Source organism: Lichenostomus cassidix, chromosome 4 (genome assembly GCF_008360975.1).
Source record: "Lichenostomus cassidix isolate B80296 chromosome 4, HeHo_3.0, whole genome shotgun sequence".
NCBI lineage: Eukaryota > Metazoa > Chordata > Aves > Passeriformes > Meliphagidae > Lichenostomus > Lichenostomus cassidix.
Genome location: NC_139484.1, coordinates 40745993 through 40754429, shown reverse-complemented (window position 1 = coordinate 40754429; position 8437 = coordinate 40745993). Strand labels below are relative to the sequence as shown.

The following is an 8437-nucleotide window of genomic DNA, read 5'->3' as shown; positions in this document are numbered from 1 at the left end:
AAACAGAACATAGCACTTGCACAGCAGTCTTTCTTTTATTTCATTCAATTCTATGTAATACTAATATCACCTGAGCTGTTAAACTTCAGTTTTGCGATCTCACACTAACTCTGGACTTAATGGAATCTGGACAACTAATTCCAACTATTCAATACCAAGGAAGTCAAACTATCACTATTTTTTAGCACTGCATCATATAAACACCCTCTGAACTCCAACATTTTTTTTAGTTTTGAAAACTCTTGAAAGCTCTAAAAGAGCTGAAGAACCAGCTCAAGAAAACAGGCTGTTTCAGATCTAGTGGAACCCAGATTAATTTAGTCTCTTTTTGTCCTAGAGAGTGCCAGTCATGTTGGCTCTGGACCGGTGAGTCTGAAAATCCCTTTCCTTACTCTGGTGTAAAGCCTGTGCTTGATAAAAAATACCAGCCTACATAGCATAAAAAAATAATTTAAAAATTAATAACTGTTATAGTCTAACCCTTTTCTGAGTCTTTCAAATGCTTTAATTGTTCTATAATTATTTAAACTCAATAGTTACTTGTATTGTGGGCATGAGACTGTGAACCGATGCATTTCTTCCTTGAGCTCTGTGGATTTGAACTCTACAGAGCAGTCCAAGCACCACTTAGTAGGAAGATAACATCTGATGGAGAAGGAGACTTGGCCTGCCTTGCTGAGCCAGACAACACAAACATCCCTGCAGATCTCCATCATCTTTCCACCCTAGAGAATGTTGACGAAAAGTGGGTGTCTCAGTTTAGAGACAAGTTTTGGGAGAAAACACTCTGGAATGAATGTTTTCTCTAAGAAAAGGGGTTTCAGCAATCACTTCCTGCTGATATGAAAAATTAGTCGGTGAAAGTGAAAAAATAAAAGTTTATATGACAAAGTGCCCACACGACACAAAAGAAATTAATAACTGTTAGATATTGAACCTTCAGAACCTTACACACACCCACAGCCCACCACCCACAGCAGAACAAACATACCCAAAAATGTCAGGGGAGGGGGAAAAAACTCCACCAGCCACGTATTAGGGAACAACAAGATGACCGGCAGCTTTGTCTCTGCTGAGGGAAGACTCCACCCAGCAGGTTGGGGACGAGAACAAACAGATGGGAAGCTGGTGAACTCCGATGTTGTTGGTCTCCTCTTTGCTGCAGATGAAACTGGTGGACTTTAAAGTCCCTTCTTTCACAGGCTCAGCTTTTTCCAAGGTCTGGCCTAGATGGGATGTCCCTGCAGCTTCCCCGCCCACAGGCGCCAGGCGGCTTCTGCTGATGGTACCATCACAGACAAGAGCTAAGCCGAAAGGTTCCAGAAGAAACCACAGAAGCTGACAGAGGATACTGTTGAAGTCCAGGGAAAAACTTCTTCCCTCAGCTGGCAAGAACCAAGCCAGATAAAAGCAACAATGTAGCACACCCAGCATGACGGAATTGAATGCTCGAAAAAATCCCGCCCTGAGTTCCCCTGGCGCCTGCCCCGCCCCCAGACGCAGCTTGAAGCGACAGGACCCATTTCTGGGCATAAAGCAGACAATCAGGAATAGAGTCTCATCCTAAAACCACCCCAAGACAGCAGGATGTTTGCTTTTGTTTGGGATGCACTGGCACAAACCATTACCTTAACTTCAATCCAGACCTTTAATCAAAATACCAGTACTGTCCATAATGGAGTAGCTGGTTCTGTTCCAGTTGCCAGTATAGCCTAGAGTAGAATAAATGTCATAAAATAAAAAGCAAACTTCCATTATGTGACTTTTTAAAATTATTTATGGAGATAGATTGGTGGAAAAAGTGTGATGTAGAAAAGTGTCTTGTTTCTAAAGTGATGTTAAACGTTTCTCAAAACTTGACATACACAGAGATAATCTGTAAGACCAAAATGTTGTAAATATGAGGCTGCATTGTTTGCTTTTGTTTAGACAATATATTTCTCCTTGCTTCTGCTAAAAAAACAAAAATGAAAAATCATTCCATAACAGATCAGCTGTCTCTGCCAATTTAAAGGCTCAGAAAATTACTATTGGAATATTTGAGTGTGTCCACCCTACTAGTACCTGAAGAACTAGAACCTAGAAACATAAAAAATCTTTTAAATATGTGTGGCTCCTGCTCTGCGTCAGGCAGCAAGCCCCGAAGCCACACGGAAGCGGGCGAGCCGCTGTGACCCCCACGCCGGCTGGGCGCTGCAGTGAAACTCGCGGGTGCAGGTGCGGAGTGCCTCTGGGGATGGAGGCCAGCAGGAGACAAGGTGATGATGAAAGAAATGCAGTCTCTCGTGGTCGGAATCCAGAGTTTATTGGGAGGAGCAGCAGGGCGGCGAAGGCAGATGGGATTGGGGAGGAACACGGGGAACAGAGAAGGGCTGGATTCAGGAGCGCAAGAGCCCCGAATGTGGCCACACAAGGGGTTAAGAGGGGCTGCAGCATGGGAGGGGTTTACATAGGAGGACCAACCGGAGCAGGAGAGGTACAGGATTGACAGGGACGCCAGGCGATGGGGACGTGAGGAGGGAAGGTACAAAAATTTGAAACCCAATGGGGAAACTCAGCTAGAGGGAGCAAAGAAGAACTTTCTAGCCCTTAACTCAATATGGGATAGGGGAGAGGAGATGTACAGGACCAATGCATTCGCTGTCTGATGCATATTGAGGATGCCAGCCGCAAGGTGTCCTGGGTGTGCACTGCTTTGTCACCCTACTCAAAAGGTCTCCTCACACCCAGGGCCCTTCCTCGGTGTCATTTGCTCCATGCAGCTGGTCGCCCAGGCTCATCTGAGCCAGGGCCACTGTTACAAATATGTTTTAATTTTTTCCTCTGCCACATTGCTCCAGGTTTTATTACATATGTGTGTATTTAACACATATCCACAAATAGTTGTAGCTTGTAGGTTTAATGATTGAGTTGCCTCGGTAAACTCCTCTTTAAGTTCACAGGGCACACAATAGATTGTCAAGCGGCTGAGATCGTTTAGCATTTCATCATACCAAAGCTGATATATGACTATTATTTTGACATTGCTGCCTTGGAAGTCTTGAATAGCAGTGTGAAAGAATACCTAATCAAATAGTCAGTGATATTTTACACAGTAATAATTCTCTAGGGTAAAAGAAAGTCAATAAAAATAATTAAAATATGAAAAGTTAAATACCCTTGCTCAAATTCTGTCAGATAAAGAGATGTATGCTAAGGTAATCCTAAAGATTTTCAGGGGTTTAGCAAAAGTTTGGTTTAGGTAAGAAAATGTCAGCACTCTCTCAAATGTGTATTTCATAGAACTTGCCCCCTTTTCCCCCTTTAAATGGCAGAGGGGGGAGGGGGAGTGAAATGGACATTCGTGGTTCAACCCAGGTTTTCAAAGAGTAGGCAAGAAAGACAGAATTGGTTTTTATTGCCCAGGTCTGCATTTACTAGACAGGAAACAAACGAGAGTGGTAAAGGCATATACACCCTTGACTGCAGGCCAGGGAAAGGATAATTAGAAAGTTTTGGGGAGTTGTTTTGTTTTGCTTTCCAAAGGCTACAACTAATTGAGGTCCAGGGAGCTCTTCCTGAGACCAGATGAGGAAAAGGAGAACAACCAGAGCAGAGCTGTTACCGAACAACCTCCTTCTCGCTGTGTAAATGCAGGTCAGATAGAGTACAGGTTTTGTGCTGGCTTTTTTGTACTGTACAGAATTCAGTTCTTACTGTAAAACCAATCAGGTCAGTTCATATTTAACTGACAGAGAACTCAATTGAAACTGTGTCTGACCTCATTACTGAAAAGATGTATTTGCCCTCTGCCACAGACGCTCAATGTTTATGGCCCCTTTATTGCCCCTGAGTCACAGGCTGCTATTGTGTTCAAAAGTGCTTTTTTTGAAGCTGCACTTCGTGTAGCAATTGCAACTGGTTTACCCTCACAGAGACCAAGACAGAGTTATCCTCGTCTTTGCCATCTCTGAGCCAGTGCAATGCAAAGTGCATTTTGATCTTCAAAGTCTTATGCAGCTGAAGTCACAACTTGAAATGGTCTTTTCTTTAACAAAATGGGAGCTGAGAAATCAGTCCAAAGTACTTCAGATATCATTCCCCAAGTGCATACCTTGGGCTGTGAACAGGGAAATTTCTCTGTAGTACACTTGACTTCAATATTTACTTCCGATCATACCCAGTTAGCTATCCAATCTTGTTAAATATATAGCAAACAAGAGCTGGAATTTTTGAGGTGAGGTTTTGAGATAAATTAGTGAGAAGAGTGCTAATGCCATAATGTCTTAAAGGAAGATGATAATGGTTATGATGATGACTATGTGGAAATATAATTTCTATTTCAGGTTTTGGAAAGTTTCAAAGTTGAAGGATTCATGTTTCTCTTGAAAGAAAACAGTCTAGTCTAGATAATTTTTTTTTAATTGACAGCTGAGCTGAAACTTGTTTCTTCTTAGGCAATTTGATACGGATAGACATATGTTAATAGATGACAGGAAGAACCAAACATATTTTGCTACAGTGGTTGTAAGACTGAAAGATTTTCAGCAATGTGGGTGTTGCCCTAGACACCCAAGCGTGATTTCAAGTATTCCCTTTTGTACCTTTCCTATAGGTTAGCAAAATGTAACAGAATATATGAATTTTCTTCAGGATAACACATCACAAAGATACCCTGGGAAGATAAATCTTTAAATGTGAAAATAAATAATGATTATAACATTATAACATTATTATTGGCACTATAAAAAAAAAAGAGTCAGAGAAAAAAAAAATGAAAATGGGATATTCAGTAAGTATCAAAATGACCTTGTCAATATTATTCAAGATGTTAGAAACCGGTTTTAGAAGGCAAACCTATCTATATTAAGCAGACTTATGAATACATTTGCCTGGACAGGATGGCTCCAAAACTTTATCTGAAGTGCTAAGCACCATTACCTGCTGTTGGAGAATGATGGTATATCCCTCTACTCTTCATCTTAAGTACTTGCTGTCAGCCTAGCATGTGTATAGTAGGAAATCCAAATCAGAGGCCTCTAATTTTTTGTTATCTTTACTAGATACTTCTGAGAGATGCTGCTGTCCAGCTTATGGGAGGTCATTGCAATTAACTATCCCTGCACTTCTCCAGGCATTAAGAATTAAAGTTTAGACAAAAGTTTACAAAATCTGTGGCCCTGACCTTTTGTTACTTAATTCAGCAATCAACCACAATGTGACCATGAATCTGAAAGGTAGGAAATTTCATACTCCAAAATTACAAATTATTTTCAACTGTATGGTGTCGAAGTGTGGTTTACATTTGTTTATAGCCCTTAGCTATAATGGCCTAAAGTGTTTCCCTTTTAGCCCTTTTCTGGAATGCTATTTTCAATGCAGTTTATTTTATGCAAATCACTTTGAAGCAGTTTTCACAGAAGAAAAGGTCATTTGGCCCAGTAGCACTTGGATAAGGACTCAGTATAATTCCATTTCGGGTCTTTAGAAAGAAGATGAGATGCTAAATAAATCAGTCAGCTGTGTCTGTTGTGGAAATCTATACGGACAAGGATTTTTGGCAGTAAACTTTCCAGAGGTTTGATCAAAGCGAACATTCCTAGACTAAAATGGCATGTATGCACTATTTGGAAATGTACTTAGTATTTATATACTGCAGTTTGTATCTGCTCTTCCTAACCTAGAATCCTGCATGCTCATTTGGCTGATAGATTTTAGTGGTGTCTCTTATAGGAAATAATGATCCAGTGTCTTCAGAAGTCAATTTGACTTTTGGAAGAAGGCCATGACTTTAAGGTCCTTAGGGATAAATTGTTTAGTAGGAGCATATTTTACCTTCTAAGAATCTCAGAGTGTTTTACAAATTTACTGTTACACTATGTCTCTCAGGCAAATAACTTTTAAAGCATTTTCTGTAGTTTTCCCAAAATTTTATAAACCACATCATTCAGGGACTACTCAGGCCACTTCTTTCAGCTGATCCCTGTCACTATGCAGTGCAACATGTCCTGAACTTTGTTCAGGAAGACTAATTGGTTGGGGCTGACTTTAAATGAGGGAGAATCACATTATAAATACCTCTTGTTTGGTTATGGCTTATTATTTTGGAGAAGGAGCTGCCCTTTTACACTTATTTTTTTTTTTTTTGCTGTGCTTTGAGAAATACACTTCCCTTGAAGAAAAGAGAAAACAAGGAAAAAGAAGTGGAAGAAAAAGAAGGGGGAAAGAAAAAAAGAAGGAAAAAAGAAAAGAGAAAAAGGAAAAAGAAGAAAACAGAAGAGGACGGAAGAGAACAACTATTCTTGTCTTAACGTGGCCGGGAGAAAGTGGGAGATTCCCGTGCTCAGCCCACTTGGAGCCTCCCGGTTAAGCTCGCGGCTGTGTCCCGCCGAGCAGGAGCCGCCAGGCGCTGCTGCGGGGAGCCCGCAGCGTGCGGCGGGGGCAGCGCCGTCCCGCCGAGTCGAGCGGCCTTGCGGCGGCGGCCGCGGGGAGCAGCGGCGGCGGGAGGCCGGGGCGGCGGGGGCGTGCCGGGCACCGCGCCTCACCTGCGGGAGGGCGGGCGGCCGCGGCCCCGGTGCGCGCCGGAGACCCCGCGCAGAGCCGCGTTGGCGCGGAGAGGTAAGTGCTGCTCCCGCCGCCGCGCTCCACCGCAGCGGCGAAGGCACGGAGGGGGTGGTGCTGCCGTGAGCAGGGTCCGAGGGGGACGGACAGGGTGCGAAAGAAGACGGAGAGAGAGGGAGGGAATGAGGGAGGGAGGAAGGCGGGGGAAGAAGAGAGGGAGGGAAGGAAGCGGCGAGCCGGCGCAGCGTCCCCACTCTCACTCTCTCCGCTGCTGTAACTCAACTCTGCCCGTTCTTTGCCTGGACATGTCTTAAGAAAGTTGGATCTCTCCCTCCCTTTGGCCTTTTTTCTTCTTCTTCTTCTTTTTTTTTTCTTCTTCTTCTTCTTCTACTCCCCATCCATTTTTGCTTCTCCCCTCGCTCAAGTTTCAAGCGGCGGATGGGTGGGAGCCGACATGCCGCGCTGTGGCGGTGGGGCCGGGCGCCGCGCTGGCTGCGCGCCGGGGCCGCGCTGAGCGCCAGGGCCGCCGCGGGGTGCACGCTCTAGAGGCGTGCGGGCACCGGGGCATTGCTCGCGCCTTCTCCAAAGGACAAAAAAGAAAGCGGGGGGAGGAAGCGTGCGGAGATGAACTGAGCTGGAGCGGACTTTGTCAGAAGAGTGCCGAGTCCAGCTGGTCTGGTGAGTTCTTTGTTTAATGAGTTTATTATCAGCAGGGTGCTGAGAGGGATGATTCCCTTGAGAGTTCTAGTGCTCTAATTTGTTGCGTTACTGAAAACAGTCGGGTCTTCGATTCAACCCGTAGTTTGTAACTGTGAAGAGTGTGTATGTTTGCGTACATATCAATATGTGTATATATACCCGCACATCGACTGTATGTATGCAAAGCTACGCGTACCTGGAGATGACGGCACCCCCAGCCTTACCTCCCCTTCACTGGGAGAGCGAGGCTCAAGTTTCGCGACCCGAAGCCCTACAGCCGGGGCCGGGCTTGTCGCCGCGGGGCTACCGGCTGGGCTGCGTTCCCCTCGGAGGAGCCGGAGCCGGGCTGGCTGCCGTGCCCGTGCGCTGTGGCGCGGCGCCCCCTGCCCGGCCGCCGCGGAACTGCGCCGCCGCCGCCGCGGGGCAGCCGGTGCCCGGGCCGGGGGCTGCAGGGCCAGCCCCGGGGAGGGGGCGCGGGCGCCACGGGGCGGAGCCGCCCGGCTGCGGGCTGGTGACCCTGGGAGCCAGCGCTTTCTGACGGGGTCGGTTCCTTCTGACCTGCAGCCCTGGGCGCTTGAGGCTGTGGTTGCAGAGGGGCCCCCTGCGCCGCCGGCTGTATTTATTTATGTGGCTAATAAAAGACGTGGCGGGGCTAATGCGTGGTAAATGCGCCCCCGCCGGCGTCTCCTGCCTACAACCCGGCTTCGTCGTGAGTCCGCCGGGACGGGATTTCCCAGGCAAACGTGTGATCGTTATTAAGTGTGATCTCTTATTAATGAGCGGAGAATCCTTCGAGGACTATTTCGGAGTATTAATCTTTAACGGAGGGCTGACAGACCGACAGACCTCCCTTCAGCATGAATCTGGCAGAGCGCTTTTCCGCTTGAGATAGCCCGTACCCTCTCCGCGGGCCGGAGGGTGGTCGCCGCCGCGCTCCCCCGGCTGTATCCCTGGCTCCGCACTCCCTCTCCCTGCCGCTGCTTTTCCCGACGCCGGATCAGGGCGCCGTTCCTTACAGCAGTGCCGGGGAGCAGCGGGAGCCGCCAGTTTCTTTTGGCTTCTGCTGAGACCTCCCTCCTCCGCCTGGCCGTTGAGCGGCGGCTCGCCCAGCCCAGCCGAGGTGGGGAGGCGTGAGCCCAAGCCCGCCGGCGCGGTCTGGGGGCGGCAGTCCGGCCGCCAGCGGGAAGGGGAGCGGCTG

At 46.9% G+C, this 8437-nt stretch overlaps 1 protein-coding gene across 1 annotated transcript in view; it reads left to right on the top strand.

The window, feature by feature from the left end:
- Window positions 1-6786: 6786 nt before the first annotated feature.
- FAT1 (FAT atypical cadherin 1) overlaps window positions 6787-8437 on the top strand; it is a 104906-nt gene continuing 103255 nt past the window's right edge. Inside the window, exon 1 of the mRNA XM_085058820.1 lies at window positions 6787-7218. The gene's annotated coding sequence lies outside the window, so the exon portion shown is untranslated. The remainder of the gene's footprint in view (window positions 7219-8437) is intronic.